This window comes from Camelus dromedarius, chromosome 4, assembly GCF_036321535.1.
Source record: "Camelus dromedarius isolate mCamDro1 chromosome 4, mCamDro1.pat, whole genome shotgun sequence".
Taxonomy (NCBI): domain Eukaryota; kingdom Metazoa; phylum Chordata; class Mammalia; order Artiodactyla; family Camelidae; genus Camelus; species Camelus dromedarius.
In genome coordinates, this window is record NC_087439.1 from 14,214,460 (window position 1) to 14,230,760 (window position 16,301).

At 34.7% G+C, this 16,301-nt stretch overlaps 1 protein-coding gene across 1 annotated transcript in view; it reads right to left on the minus strand.

Annotated features, from left to right (window-relative positions):
- DPP10 (dipeptidyl peptidase like 10) overlaps positions 1 to 16,301 on the minus strand; it is a 559,220-nt gene that overhangs the window by 399,530 nt on the left and 143,389 nt on the right. The window lies entirely within an intron of this gene.

Sequence of the window (16,301 nt, forward strand, 5' to 3'; positions counted from 1 at the left end):
ATCAAACCTCATTGTAGTCTGGATTGAGTATTTCTTGCAACTCAGCAGTTATCTCTCCTTCGTGCTCCAATCACAGGCTTTTGATTACCACTTTCTCTTCTTAGAGCTCTAGATAACAGAGAAGATACTCTGCACAATGGGAAATGGATTCATAATTTCCCTGAGCAAAAGGACTGTTTATTCACCTTTATGTCCCTGTATCTAGAAGACTTTTAAGCCATGCTCATTAAATACATCTTGAATGAATAAAATGATAGATGGATAAATTGATGGAAAGATAGATGTCAATGCCAAAGTGTCTACCAAGATATATTTATGTTGACAAATCCAGTTCCTAGGCCAGCAAAGCCAAGAACAACCAACATTGTATAGGATAAACTGTAACTATGAGAAAATGGTCTGTTCTACTGCAAACCTTTTAAATGTCAACAGATCCCACCTGGAATATATGAAACCCCGTGCAGGGCACGTAGTTAGAACTCAGTGATGCTTCTACATGAACTCTGAGCTTAACTGTTTCATACCACTTACTCATATATTTTCTTCCTTCTTTTAAAAATCAAAATACTGTTTTCTGTTTTAAAAATAGTTGCAACACAGGAGTTTAGTTCCTGTTATCTAAAGTTTGGTTTATATAAAATTCCAACTCCCTTTAAATAATCTTAAGCAATCATTGCATTTCTAAAACATAGAATTATTATTTTCCTAAACCTTTTGCCCCTGAAATGTTAACACTGAATTTATAGCTAAATCCTTTTCCCTATCCTTCTTGGTGTTTAGTATAAATACTGTCATTTTAACACAAGCTGGAATCTTAAAAATATTTCCTTAAAAAAACTATTTAGATTTGAATTTCAAGCAAAAGTTTGAATATTTGCAGTTAGTATATAAAGTTGCTGAAGTTTGATTTTTTTTGTAGTACATATCTTTATTTTATTTTTGATTTCAAGTGCTTTTAATATAGATCAATGTCAACTTTCATAAAAACAGTATAGCATATGTCATCTAGAAATAAAGAAAATGTTCTTGGTAATTTGGAGAAAAGTAAATATGCTTTAATGTTATACTTTCTCTTTTTATGTTTACAAGAAACACTTTAAAACGTAATAAATTTTCAAAGGTTACTTTCCATTTACAGTTACCACAAAATATTGGCTACATTCCTCTTGTACAGTTCATCTTTGAGCCTGTCATAAGCCAGTAGTTTGTACCTCCCAGCCCCTGACCCCTAAATTACCCCTCCCCTCACTAGTAACTACTGGTTTGCTCTCTATATCTATGAGTCAGCATCTTTCCTGTTATATTTACTATTTTGTTGCTGTTGTTTAATTGCACATTTAAGGGATATCATACAGTATTTGTCGTTCTCTGTCTTGTTTCACATATCATAATGCCCTCCAGGTTCATCTGTGTTGTTGCAAATGGTAAAATTTTCATTCTTTTTTACGGCTGAGTAGTATTCCATTGTGTGTGTGTGTGTGTGTGTGTGTGTGTGTGTGTGTGTGTGTCTGTCTATGTGTCTAGACAGATATTGTATATTATTATTATTATCTATATAATATCTATCTATCTACCTCTGTTAACTGGCATTTAGGTTGTTTCCATATCTTGGCAATTGTAAACATTGCTACTGTGAACATTGGGATGTATCTTTTTGTATGTATCTTTTTGAATTAGTGTTTTTGTTGTTTTCAGATGTGTACCCCAGGAGTGGAATTGCTGGGTCATGTATGGTAGTTCTAGTTTTAGTTTTTTGAGAAACCTCCAGACTGTTTTCCACAGTGGTTGCACCAATTTACATTCCTGTCAACAGTGTATAGGATTTCCCTTTTCTCTACATCTTTGCCAGTATTTGTTATTTATTTGTGTTCTTTTTGATGACAGACATTCTGATACATATGAGGTGAAATCTCACTTTTTTTATTGAAATAGTTATAATGGGTCCATTTCTGGTGTAGAGCATAATGTGTCAGTCATGCATATACATACATATGTTGATTTTCATGTTCTTTTTCATTAAAGGTTATTACAAAATATTCAATATAGTTCCCTGGGCTATATAGAAGCAATTTGTTTATATATTTTTATACATAGTGGTTAACATTTGCAAATCTAAAATTCCCAAATTTATGCCTTCCCACCCTTTCTCCCAGTAACCATAAGATTGTTTACTATGTCTACAAGTCTGTTTCTGTTTTGTATATGAGTTCATTAGTGTCCTCTTTTTTCTTTTTTTTTTTTTTTTAAGATTCTACATATGAGTCTTATCATATGGTATTTTTCTTTCTCTTTATAGCTTACTTCACTTAGAATGATGATCTCCAAGTCCATCCATGTTGCTAAAAATGGCATTTAATTTATTAGTTTTTATCACTGAGTCGTATTCCATTATATAAATATAACACAACTTCTTTATCCAGTCATCTGTCAGTGGACATTGAGGTTGCTTCCATGTCTTGGCTATTGCATACAGTGCTGCCTGTGAACATTGTGGTGCATGTATCTCTTCGAATTAGAGTTCCCCTCTGGATATATGCCCAGGAGTGGGATTGCTGGATCATATGGTAAATTTGTTTTTAGTTTTTTGAGGAATCTCCATACTTTTTTCCATAATGGTTGTACCAAACTACATTCCCACCAGCAGTATAGGAGGGCTTCCTTTTCTCCACACCCTCTCCAGCATTTATCATTTGTGGACTTATGAATGATGGTCATTCTGACTGGTATGAGGTGATACCTCATTGTATTTTTGATTTGCATTTCTCTGATAGTTAGTGGTACTGAGCATTTTTTCACGTGACTATTGGCCATTTGTATGTCTTCATTGGAGAACTGGTTGTTTAGGCCTTCTGCCCATTTTTGGATTGGGTTTTTTGTTTTTTTTTTGTTATTAAGTTGTATGAGCTATTTACATATGTTGGAAATTAAGCCTTTGTCAGTTGCATCATTTGCAAATATTTTTTCCCATTCCATAGGTTGTCCTTTTGTTTTCCTTATGGTTTCCTTTGCTGTGCAAAACCTTATAAGTTTAATTAGGTCCCATTTGTTTGTTTTTGCTTTTATTTCCATTTTCTGGGTAGATTGCTGCCCTAGGAGAACATTGCTAATATTTGTGTCAGAAAATGTTTTTCCTATGTTTTCTTCTAGGAGGTTTATAGTGTCCTGTTTAATGTTTAAGTCTTTAAGGCATTTTGAATTTATTTTTATGTATGGTGTGAGGGATTTTTCTAACTTCATTGATTTACATGCAGCTGTCCAGCTTTCTTAACACCACTTGCTGAAGAAACTGTCTTTTCTCCATTGTATATTCTCTCCTTTGTTGAAGAGTAATTGACTGTAGGTCTGTGGGTTTATTTCTGGGCTCTCTATTCTGTCCCATTGATCCATATGACTGTTTTGTGCCAATATCATGCTGTTCTGACTACTGTAGCTGTGTAGTAATGTCTGAGGTCTGGGAGGGTTATTCCTCCAGATTCATTTTCTTCAGTATTGCTTTGGCGATTCTGAGTCTTTTGTGATTACATATAAATTTTAGGATTATTTGTTCTAGTTCTGTGAAAAGTGTCCTGGGTAATTTGATAGGGATTGCATTAAATCTGTATACTGCCTTGGGCAGTATGGCCATTTTAGCAATACTGATTCTTCCAATCCAAGAGCATGAGATATCTTTCCATTTATTTAAGTCATTTTTAATTTCCTTAATCAATGTTTTATAGTTCTCCATGTATAAGTCTTTCACTTCATTGGTCAGATTTATTCCTAAGTATTTTATTGTTTTGGGTGCAATTTTAAAAGAGATTGTTTCTTTATTCTCTTTTTCTGATATTTCATTGTTAGTATAAAAAAATGCAACTGATTTCTGTATGTTAAGCTTATATCCTGCTACCTTGCCAAATCCTTTTATCAGCTGTAGTAGTTTGTGTGTGGAGTCTCTAGGGTTTTCTATATATAATGTCATGTCATCCACATATAGTGACAATTTTACCTCCTCTCTTCCAATTTGGATCCATTTTCTTTTTGTCAAATTGCTATGGCTAAGATGTCCAATACTATACTGAATAGAAGTGGTGAGAGTGGGTATCCTTGTCTTGTTCCAGATTTTAGCAGGAAGGCTTTCAGCCTTTCACCATTGAGTATTATGCTGGCTGTGGGTTTGTCATAAATAGCTTTTATTATGTTGAGATATGTTCCCTCTATACCTACTTTGGTAAGACCTTTTCATCATAAATGAGGTAATTTTATCAAATGCTTGTTCTGCATATATTGAGATGATCATGTGGTTTTTGTCCTTTGTTTCTTGGTGTGGTTTATCAAGCTGATTGATCTGCATACGTTGAAACATCCTTGTGTCCCTGGTATGAACCCAAAGTTGAACATGCTGTGTAATCTCTTTTATGTGTTGTTGGAGTCTGTTTGCTAATATTCTATTGAGCTTTTTTGCATCTATGTTCAACAATATTTGTCTGTAATTTTCTTTTATGGGGTAATATCTTTGTCTGGTTTTGGTATCAAGAGTGATGACGACTTCGTAGATTCAGTTTGGGAGTATTCCCTCCTCTTCAATCCTGTGGAAGAGTTTCAGAATGTTAAGTTTGAACTCTTCCTTATATGTTTGGTAGAATTACCCAGTGAAGCCATCTGGTCCTGTACTTTTTGCAGGGAGGTTTTTTATTGCTGATTCTATTGCACTTCTAGTGTTTGGTCTGTTCAAATGATCTATTTCTTCTTGATTCAGTTTTGGTGAACTGTAATGTTTCTACAAAATTGTCCATTTCTTCTAGGTTGTCCAACTTATTGCCATATATTTGTTCATAGTATTCTCTTATGATTTTTTTGTATTTCTGTGGTGTTAGTTGTAATCTCTCCATTTTCATTTCTTATTTTATTTGTGTCATCTCTCTTTTCTTCTTGGTGAGCCTGGCCAGAGGTTTGTTGATTTTGTTTACTCTTTCAAAAAACCCACATTTGGTTTGTTTGATTTTTTCTATTGTTTTTCTAATCTTTATTATTTCTTTCCTTCTGCTGACTTTAGGTTTTGTTCTTTTTTTTTTTTCCTAATATTTTTAGGCTGTAGGTTAGGTTGTTTATTTGAGATTGTTACTTTATTTTGAGGAAGGCCTGTATCACTATCAACTTCCCTCTTAGGATTGCTTTTGCTGCATCCCATAGATTCTGTGTGCATATGTTTTCATTGCCATTTGTCTCAATGTATTTTTTAATTTGCTCTTTGATTTCATTGTTGACCCACTGGTTGTTTAGTAGCATGTTGTTTAGTCTCCATGCCGTCCTTTTTTTTCCTCATTTGTTTTTCTGTGGTTGATTTCTGGTTTCATGAATTTGTGGTCAAAGAAGATACTTGAAATAATTTCTGTCCTCTTTAATTTGTTGAGGCTTCTTTTGTTCACGAGTATGTGATCCATCATAGAGAATATTCCATGAGCACTCGAAAATAATGTATGTTCTGTTTTGGGGGGATGTAGTGTCCTAAAAATATCAACCATGTCATAGAGTATCTCTGTTGTCTTACTGATTTTCTGTCTTGAAGACCTGTCAAATGATACTAGTGGGGTGTTCCAACTATTGTAGTCCCATCACCCCTTTATATCTAATTATATTGTTTTATATATTTAGGTGCTCCTATATTGGGTGTGTATATGTTAACGAGTATAATATCCTCATCTTGTATTGCTCCTTGGATCATTATATAGTGTCCTTTATCTCTCTTTATGGCCTTTGTTTTAAAGTCTGTATTGTCTGAAAGTTTTGCTCCTTCTCCTTTTGTCATTTCCATTTGCATGAAATCTTTTTCCATCCTCTCACTTTCAATCTATGTGTGTCCTTCACCTTATTGTGTGTCTCTTGTAAGCAGCATATTGTAGGCTCTTGTTTTATATTCAGTCTGCCACTCTTTGTCTTTTGATTGGAGCATTTAGTCCAGTGGCATTTACAGTGTGTTTGTTGCCATTCTGAACTTTGTATTTCCTCTTTGATTCTTTCTGTTTCTTTCTGTGGTTTGATAATTTTCTTTTGTATTATCTTGGTTTCTTTTTGGTTTTTGTAACCCTATTGTATACTTTTGATTTGTGGTTACCCTGTTTTTCAAGTATATTAAACCATTTGCATGTATGTTTGTTTTAAACTGATAGTCATATAAGTTCAAATACATCCTAAAAAGAACAAGTAAAGAAAAAGAATCTATATTTTCTTACTCTGCTTTCCTACCTTTAATGATTTTGATGTTCTCTTTAACGTATTCCTGTTTATTCTATTGCAACTCATGGTACTTATCACATTTCCAATTATGGTTTTCTCCTTTCTATAGCTTCTTGCTTCTTTTCTATTCAGATTAGACCTTTTAATATGTCTTTTAGCATAATTTTAGTGTTGCTGAATTTTTTTCTTTTTTCTTTTTCTTTTTTTTAGTTTTTGCTTGTTTGTGAAATTCTTTATCTCTCCTTCTACTGTAAAGGATAGTTTTCCCAGATAGAGAATCCTAGGTTGCAGCTTTTTCTCATTCAGGACTTTGAATATATCTTGCCACCCCCTTCTGGCTTGCAATGTTTGTGTTGAGAAATCAGCTGAAAGCTTTATGGGGGGGGGTCCCCTTGTAACTATCTCTTTGTTTTTCTCTTGCTGACTTTAGAAACATTTCTTTAACTTTGGCCATCTTATGTCTTGTATAGGTCTGTTTGGGGTCTCTTCTTTGGGACCCTCTGTGCTTCCTGTACTTGGGTATCTATTTCTTTCTTTAGTTTTGGGAAGTTTTCAGTCATGATTTCTTCAAATATCCTTTCAATCCCCTTTTCTCTTATCCTTCTTGAACTCCTATTATGTGCAGGTTGGCACGCTTTATATTATCCCATAGGTCCCTTATATTGCTTTCATTAGTTTTCACTTGCTTTTCTGTTTGCTGTTCTGATTGGGTGATTTCTGTTATCCTGTCTTAGTCACTTGTTTACCCCTCTGCATTTTCTAGTCTGCTTCTGACTGCCTGTAGCTCAGCTCTTATCTCAGCCATTGAGTTTTCTGTTTTTATTTGCCTCTTCTTTGTAATTTCTATTTCTTTTTTTATATTACTCTGCATTGTTTTCCATAGTTTCTCTTATTTCCTTCAGTACTTTTATCATCTTCTTTTTGAAGTCATGATCTAGTAGGTTGTCAAGGTCTGTTTCATTGATTGTTCTTTCAGGGGACTTCCGTTGTTCTTTTAATTGGAAGTGGTTCCTCTGCTTCTTCGTTTTACTTATATATCTCTGGCTCTAAGGATTAGTGTGTCAGTTATCTACTGTGGTCTTGAAGGGGCTGTTTTTGTTTTGTTTTGTTTTAAAGAGGAAGTGTTACTGTGTAGACTGTGTGTGTCTAATAATTTTGTTGCAAGGTCTGATTTTAGTATCAATGGTTTCCATGTCTTTTTTCCTTGTGTATCAGCTGTTATCCCTTTGATTGGGGGTGTGGCCATTGTTGTGGTGATCAGAGCCTGCCCTGATTATTGAGCAGGACCTCCTTTTTGTTTTGTTTGTCACAGCCCTGATGGGCTGAGTCTGCTCCCATTTTGTTGGCGTGGAGACTTCTAGACCCATTTCTGAGCTGCAGTGTAGTAGGCAGGTTTGGAGTGCTTCAAGTGATCTATGTTGATGCTGCACTTGTCCTCACTTCAGTTGTGGGAATGTCAGTCCTCTCCTCTGGTGTCTCCCAGGTTCTCTGCCCTCATAGCTACCAGTACAGGTAAACTAAAAATAGTAACTCACTCTATCAGAAAATTATTTAATATGTTAGCATATTTAATTCTGATATCACTTTTATTGCATCTTTAAAGGTGTACATGTATGTGATGCAATTGTGAATGTCCTGTGCATATAATTCTGTATTCTACTTTTTTCTCTTAACATTTTATTCTGAACACATTCTAATGTTTTCAAAAGACAAGTTTTAATGGCTGTATAATATTCTATTAAATAGATGTAAAATGATTTCTCTAAACACATACCTACTTCTGCACATTTACTACCTACTAAATATTTTGTCTTTATAAATTATGTTTCAGTAAAAATATAAACCATCCTCTAAACCTCAGAGTCATGAATTCAGTTCTACCTTTTTAAAATATTAGGTTGGTTGATGATTATTAAAAAAAAAAACTGGAGAAAAAGTGGAAAAATAAGATTAAAGACTTGAAATTCTGACTCAGGCCTAGGAGTGATAATGCTGTTAAAAGTGTAACTATCTGTGCCCAAATAAATCCAACAGTTTTTGCAACACAAATTGAACTGATGGACAGAAATCCTTGCATGATAAAATTGCACTCAACAAGCAAAAAATAGCAAACTAGATTCATTTATCCAATTCCCCTAGTTGTGAGTTCCTTTAAATTGTAAATATTATTGATATTATTTCAATAATTTGTTTTATTTTTCATGAATATTGCAACAATGGGTTTTCACTTTCTTTTCAATTTCTGGATATAATTCATCAGGATGAGGCTACCAGGGGCATTTATAAAGAAATATCAGTGCCAGAGCATCTCTAAAAGCTGTTATCAGGACAGGATCCTTACCATTGGAAGATCTACTAGGCTCCATATTTTTGCTTTTTATTTAAGTTGTCCTATCTTTTATTTTTTCCCTTTAATCTTTTAATCTTTGCTTTTTATGTATTTTTGCTTTATTTTGCTATGCTTCTACCTGTAAGAACTGTTATCCCCAATTTAGAAACTAAACTTCAGAAGATTTTAAAATGTTGCTGAAAAGCCCTGGTTTATCTCCTTTTAAGGACTTTTCCTATCTCAATATGCCATACTGTAATACATCATTTAAAAGAAAAAAGGTTTTAATATCTGTTTTTGACTATCATGTGGTAGATGAGTTCACTTGGCTTCAATACTGAGTCCAGTAAAATCACAGTCATGTCCATAGTCTCACACATGATCACTCATCCCAGCTAGTCACATTTCCAAAAAAAAAAAAAAAGTATGCAGCTCACATGTGGGATGGACACTGGGAAGGACAGGTTTATATAGATCAAAGATCTATGCACCATGAAAAACGGAAGTGAAATGAACTCTCTACTGATTGTGGATCAAGTGGGCCCACTTTCATGCATCAAATAAGATACAATAGTTGCTCTCATTATGATAACTGAACTACTTTGAGTCCTAGTGGAATCCAGGCAATGTGCTAATTCCTGGGGCAACTCAAATATGAACGTGACACAAGTCCTATTTCTCAGGTTTACTGGCATGTATAGTAGAGCTGCCCTGAGAGTGCCGGCAGACTCTATCCAGTTGGGAAGTATTGGCGGCTGGTCCACAGTGGGATAAGTTTAACTGAGGGTGAGCATTTAGGAGCTTTCCTGGCAATGTGACAGTGCTGCAAGATCCAAATGCGTGGCAAATGGACTAATCTGAGCAGATGCACCAGTAGGTGAGCCAGCAACAGAGTAACCATACACAGTAGAACCTCATCACATGATGCTGTGAATTAATGTTAGTCTTTCCACTATAACCCAGGTGTACTTAAAATCCAAAATCTGTTTTTTGATGAAAAGATAAACTAAATGATTTATACTCTGCAGAATAAATTTTGAAATTAGCTAATGATAAAGAGTTGAAGATAAAGTTCAAAATACAGTATCACTTGATTCATTTTGTATAAAAACTTAAAACGAATATGCTGAGATTGCTAAAATTACTTTAAAATCTCTCCTTTTACTACCATCATCGTTATTTTGGAAGCTGATTTCTTCTCTCCAATAATATATATTTTTTAACGTATACACACATGAAACCACCACCACAATCAAGATAGCTAAAATTTCCGTCACTCCCCAAGAGGTGCAATTTTCAAATTCCTAATTTATCCCTTCCCACCCTCTTTATCCCCTGGTAACTATAAGTTTGTTCTCTATGTCTGTGAATCTGTTTCTGTTTTGTAGATAAGTTCACTGCTGTCCTTTTTTTTTTTTTAAATTCCACATAGAAGCAATATACGGCATTTTTCTTTCTCTGTCTGGCTTACTTCACTTAGAATGACAATCTCCAGGTCTATCCATTGTTGCTGCAAGTGGCATTGTTTTATTCTTGCTTATGGCTAAGTAGTATTTCATTTGTGTGTGTGTGTGTGTGTGTGTGTGTGTGTGCACGCATGCATGCATGTACACATATACAACTTCCTTATCCAGTCATCTGTTGATGGATATTTGGGTTGTTTCTATGTCTTGGCTATTGTAAAGCCTGCTGTGAACAGGGTGGGTGCATGTGTCTTTTTGAATTATATTTTTCTCTGGATATATGCCCAGAAGTGGGATTGTGGGATCATATGGTAAATATATTTTTAGTTTTTAAGAAACCTCTGTACTGTCCTCCATAGTGTCTGTACCAATTTACATTCCCACCAGCAATGTAGGAAGGTTCCCTTTTCTCCACACACTCTCCAGCATTTATCATTTGTGGACTTTAATGATGGCCATTCTAACTGGTATGAGGTGATGTATCATTGTAGTTTTGATCTGCATTTCTCTAACAATTAGTGATGTTGAGCATCTTTTCATGTGTTTGTTGGCCATCTGGATGTCTTTAGAGAGATGTAGATTTAGGTTTTCTGCCTATTTTTGCTTGTTTTTTTTGGGGGGGAGGGATATTAAGGTATACGAGCTGTTTTTATATTTTGGAAATTAGTCCTTTGTTGGTTGATTTGCAAATATTTTCTCACATTCTGTAGGTTGTCTTTTCATTTTGTTGATCATATCCTAACTGTGCAAAAGCTTTTAAGTTTAATTAGATCCCATTAGTTGATTTTTGCTTTTATATCCATTACTCTAGGAACTGGTTCAAAAAAATATTGCTGCAATTTATGTTGAAGAGTGTTCTGTCTGTGTTTTCCTCTAGGAGTCTTATAGTATCTAGTCTTATGTTTAGGTCTCTATTCTGTTTTTAGTTTATTTTTCTATAAAGTGTTAGAGCATATTCTAATCTCAGTCTTTCACAGGAAGCTGTCCAGTTTTCCCAGAACCACTTGTTGAAGAGACTGTCTTTTCTCCATTGTATATTCTTGCCTCCTTTGTAGTAAATTAATTGACCATAAGTGTGTGGATTTATTTCTGGACTTTTTATCTTGTTCCTTTGATCTATGTGTGTTTTTTGTGTGAGTACCATACTGTTTTGATTACTGTAACTTTATACTATAGTCTGGAGTCTGGGAGCATGATTTCCCTAGCTCCATTTTTCTTTTTCAAATTGTTTCGACTATCCAGGGTCTCTTGTGTTTCCATGCAAAGTTTAACATTTTTTGTTCCAGCTCTGTGAAAAATGTCATTGGTATTTTGATAGGGATTGCATTAACTCTGTATACTGCCTTGGGTAGTATGGCCATTTTAACAATATTGATTCTTCCAATCCAAGAACATGGTATATCTTTCCATTTGTTAATGTCATCTTCAGTTCCTTTAATCAATATCTTATAGTTTTCAGAGTACAGGTCTTTTGCCTCCTTGGGGTAAATTTATTCCTAGGCATTTTATTCTTTTTGGTGTTATGGTAATGGTATTGTTTTCTTAATTTTTCTGCTATTTTGTTGTTAGTGTATAGAAATGCAACTGATTTATGTATATTAATTTGTATCCTGCAACCTGATTAAATTCATTGATGAGTTCTAGTAGTTTTCTGGTCGCTTCTTTAGAGTTTTCTATGTACAGTATTATGTCATATGCAAACAGTGACAATTTTACTTCTTTTCTGATTTGGATTCCTTTTATTTCCTTTTCTTCTCTGATTGCTATGGCTAGGACTTCCAAAACTATGTTGAATAAAAGTGGCAAGAGTGGGCATCCTTGTCATGTTCCTGATCTTAGAGGAAATGCTTGCATCTTTTCCCCATTAAGTATGATGGTAGCTGTGGGTTTGTCATATATGGCCTTTATTATGTTGAGATATGTTCAGTCTATACTCACTTTCTGTAGAGTTTTTATCATAAATGGATGTTGAATTTTATCAAAAGCTTTTTCTGCATCTACTGAGATGATCATATGGTTTTTATTCAATTTGTTAATGTGGTGTACATTGACTTATAGATACTGAAAACTCCTTGTGTCCCTGGGATAAATTCTCCAATAATTCCCTCATTAAAGAAAAAACAGAAACAGTCTAAATACACATTATCCCCTGAGAGTAGTGCTGTCATGAGTCTAACCTAAATTAGTTAACTTAACCAAAGGAAACAAGTTCATTTCCTACATTAAAACCTTTAAATACTGATATACCAGTTCCTGTTCAAAATCTGAGAACTGGCATTTAATGTGAATAACCACTGTTTCTTTCAATTTGTTAATTCTGATTTAAGAATAACAAAAAATATGTGTATAATAGTAGTCCTTTATATTAACTGCCTGTATATCCTCTTGGCAACAAATTAACATGAAATTCCTTTTTTATACCAATATTATGTTTGTATTTATATTTTTGTAATGTAATTTTAGAATGGTTGGTTATAATAAAATTAATTTATCTGGGGGCTTTATTTAGGAAATCTATTTATCATTTTATTCTTCTAGTAATTTATTTTAATTGTATTTTTCAAAAATACATGCCAAATAGGAAATAAAAACAGATTATTAAATTTTAAAATAGTGGTCTTTCACAGGACTTTTAGAAGCAGAATCTTAGAGGAGATTAGACATGTTATAATTAAGGAAGAAATTTCCACATGAGAGAATCAAACTTGGGGGTTTCAAGGAAGTTGATGTTCCTCACTGCTGGGAGGAAAAAGAATAGTCATTGGCTTTGCACCTGGGAGGTGGGTAAAATTTGGGCTGTTAGATTAGGGAAGGGATTCCAGGTAGAGCACAGAGTGTGGGCAAAGAGTCAAGAGAATTTTGGAGACTTATGAAGAATATCATGTGGTTCAATATCCCCAAAACCTAATGTGAAGGAGAACAGTAGGAAGGAACCCAAACTTGATTCTGAGAGGCCTGGAATACAGAGGGAGGAGCTGGAATTTATTCAGTTGGCAGAGGGGTTCCTCTGGTGTCTTCTGATAAGTGCATTAACAATTTTTAGCTGGGCCGTATACAGTTGTATTTGACAGGAGACTGCTGGAGGATTGGAGACTCATGAAACTAACAAAGAAGAGAGCTTTTCTTAATTATAAAATCATATAAACATACACATTTATTGAATAAAATTTAGGAGAAAATGAATAAGGAAAAAGAAAAAAAATTAGGTCAAAATCCAGCCATCTGGGAACACTGAATGGTACAATACAGTGTGAATCACATCCTGTCAATTCTGTTTTAAAGACACCTTTGTTCACTTTTTATACAACGAACGTGTCAGTAAATATGCTTATATATCTTTCTTTTAGTGACTGCACAAGTTATCATTGCGGATCTACCCGGAGAGATGACATGATTGCAGTATTCAACATGCAAGGATTCGCCACAGTGAGAGCTGTAACCATGGACTGTCAACGAGGTAGTTAATACCTGTGTTTGAGACTGAGAATGGCATCTCAGTGAAGCAGTGAGAGAAGGTAGGTTTCACACTTCAACCTAGTGATTAAAGCAGACTCCACCTCTGATCAGCTGTGTTTTGGGGTGTTTGTTTTAGCCTCAGTTTTCTGGGGTTAATAATTTTAACTTACATGCTATCAATGCAAGACTTATAGAACACATCCAACGCAAAGCCTAGAAGGCACTGAATGTTAGATTTCCCTTTCACGATTGATTGCTCATCACATGTACGTGGGTGTGGGGAATGAGTAATGTTAAAGAAAGTGGATTTCCAGGTTTCAAGGTGACGTAACTCGAAAGAAGATGCTATCAAAAGAGGTTTCAAGGATCTGAGCAGCTGTGGGGAAAGGTAGGTGTTATGCTAACCATCCATCCAAGGCTGCGATGACATGCACAGATACATTATTTGAGAAGCAGCATAATGAATGACATTGCTACACGACAGCCCACACGTGACAAGGCTGTCCAGATGCTCTCCTTCTCCCTGGCCAGTAATGCGTTGAATGCTCCTGTGGTGATCTCCAGGAACTGCATTAAACTTCCAGGTGAGTTTAGGTTAGACTCCTTCCAGCCACTTATATACTAAAGAAACCTGGTGACACACGTCATGAGAATAAAGAAAAAGCTCACATTTTACATTTAGATGTAATCTGACCATGAGGCCAGGGTGACACATTTTATTCATAGTTTGCATTGTGTTTTCTGGCTTTGTGAGGAATATGTAAATGGGCCAAGTACCTAGTGATCCCCAGAAAGGTGATCTGGATTGGAGAAAAGGAATAAATGAGCACAAATCTATTTTCCTACTTGAAAAGCATCTCAGTGCATACAATCTACTGACAGTGAGTCAGTTCCTTCAGTGGTGTTTATAAAGACAGTCTCTGAGAGCTTAGATTTTGTTTAATCCTGTTTAAAGGGTTGTTTTATGTCAAATTCTTTTATAAATATTATTGATGTCAGGTTTTACTTGGACTATAACAACACTGTAGCTTTGTCCCAGGGTATTTTCTCAAAATCAGGTTTACCAATGATTGGTTAAAAAAAAACTATGAAAAAATGATTAAAATGAATCACTCCAAATAATATTTTGGTATCTTGTGAAGCATTAGAATAGAATGTGTATACTAGATATTGAAATGTGGCTTAATTAATTTAGCAGGCAGTTCACTGCTGAAATATCCATCTAGTCCATTGGCACTTTGGTATCAAAGTGTCAGTTATACACAGGAGAGTAAATGCCTCTTTGGAGGAAGGTACAGTTCTTTGGTAGAGTGTGTGACTAGCATGCACAAAGTCCTGGGTTCAATTCCCAGTACCTCCATTAAAAATAAATAAATAAACCTAATTACCCCCACCCTACTCCCACACACACAAAAAAACACTTCTTAAAATAGTCCAAGCTAACCTGAGAAGGGAGATGAAACCCATGATTTAAGACTCCACAACTTTCTACAGTTTGGCCAAAATCATGGCAAATAAAACAATTTATTCAGCATTTTAAATCTAATGACTAACAATTTTTTCACAAATAGTTGCTCGCAAATAAAAAGATGGCTTACAAAATTACAATAGCACATTAGGAGAATGATTTGTGAGCAATCCATGTATTAGAACAATACTAGGTAATTATATATCTTTTTGATTTAGTCATAGTGCTCATCTCAAATATAATCCTAGTGCAAAGACAACAATACAGCAAGTCCCAAATTTATGAACAATTCTCAATGAAAGCATATAAACAGATTAAACAAATTGCCATGTTGTTTTCTCTTACATCGTCTATAATACTATCACCATGATAATACTCGTAACCAATTTCGACTGAAACCTGAGAAAAACAAAACTGAACCTCATTGAAATGCTTTCATTCATTTATTCAAAAAAAGTCAAAATCTTACAGTTCCTGGAGATCGGCAGGCACTTATCAGAGCTAGGTAAACAAGTATGATTTGGCCCCTGCCCTCACAAATTAAGTTACATCCTTTTTATAGATTCCATAAATTAACATTTAATTTGCAGTCACAAACATCCTTAATTAGGATATTAGGGAAGAAAGAATGGACTGTAAGCAAGATGATCTTTATTAGTTAAAAAGGAAAAGCTCTTTTATCTGTCATACAAATAACCTACTCTATGCCTTGAAAATAAGCACAGGTATTATGTCTAACTCAAAGGAAGGGCAAAGATTAACAGCTATCTAATCATGGTGATTAGTATGGTCAAATTGTAATATTCGAGGAATGAAAAACCTGACTTTTCACCAAAACATTTCTTATGATTGGATTACCCAGTACCTTGCCCCAAAGTCCATGGTTTTGTTTATTTATTTTTTATTCATCCATTTATAATCTAAACATTCTTTTAAACTTTTGGAAAAATAACAAAACAGAAATAACCTAAGGAAAGCCCAGGTAGTTTCTTTGCCAGGCCAGAAAAACCCAAAGTGCGGTATGTTCCCGTGTGCTTTCTGTCGTTTGAACTTTTCAGAGTATCCCTAGTTTTTTTGCACTGAAGCTTAGAAAGAAAAGCCACAAAGAGAGAAACAAAAACCAATTTGATTGCCAAATCGGAGGCACTTGCATTTACAGGCTCACAAATTCTTTACTTGTACATTGAGGAGAATTACCCAGAGAAATGCTTGAGGTGTCACACATGGTTATGAGGGAACAGCAGAACAGAGCAGTTAATCTGTTTGGGGGATAATTTTATTAATGACGTACGTACCTTAGGGATTGGTTTTGTCTCACATGAGCCAAGGTATATACTTTTGATTAAATGGTACGTATAACTATTAAAACATA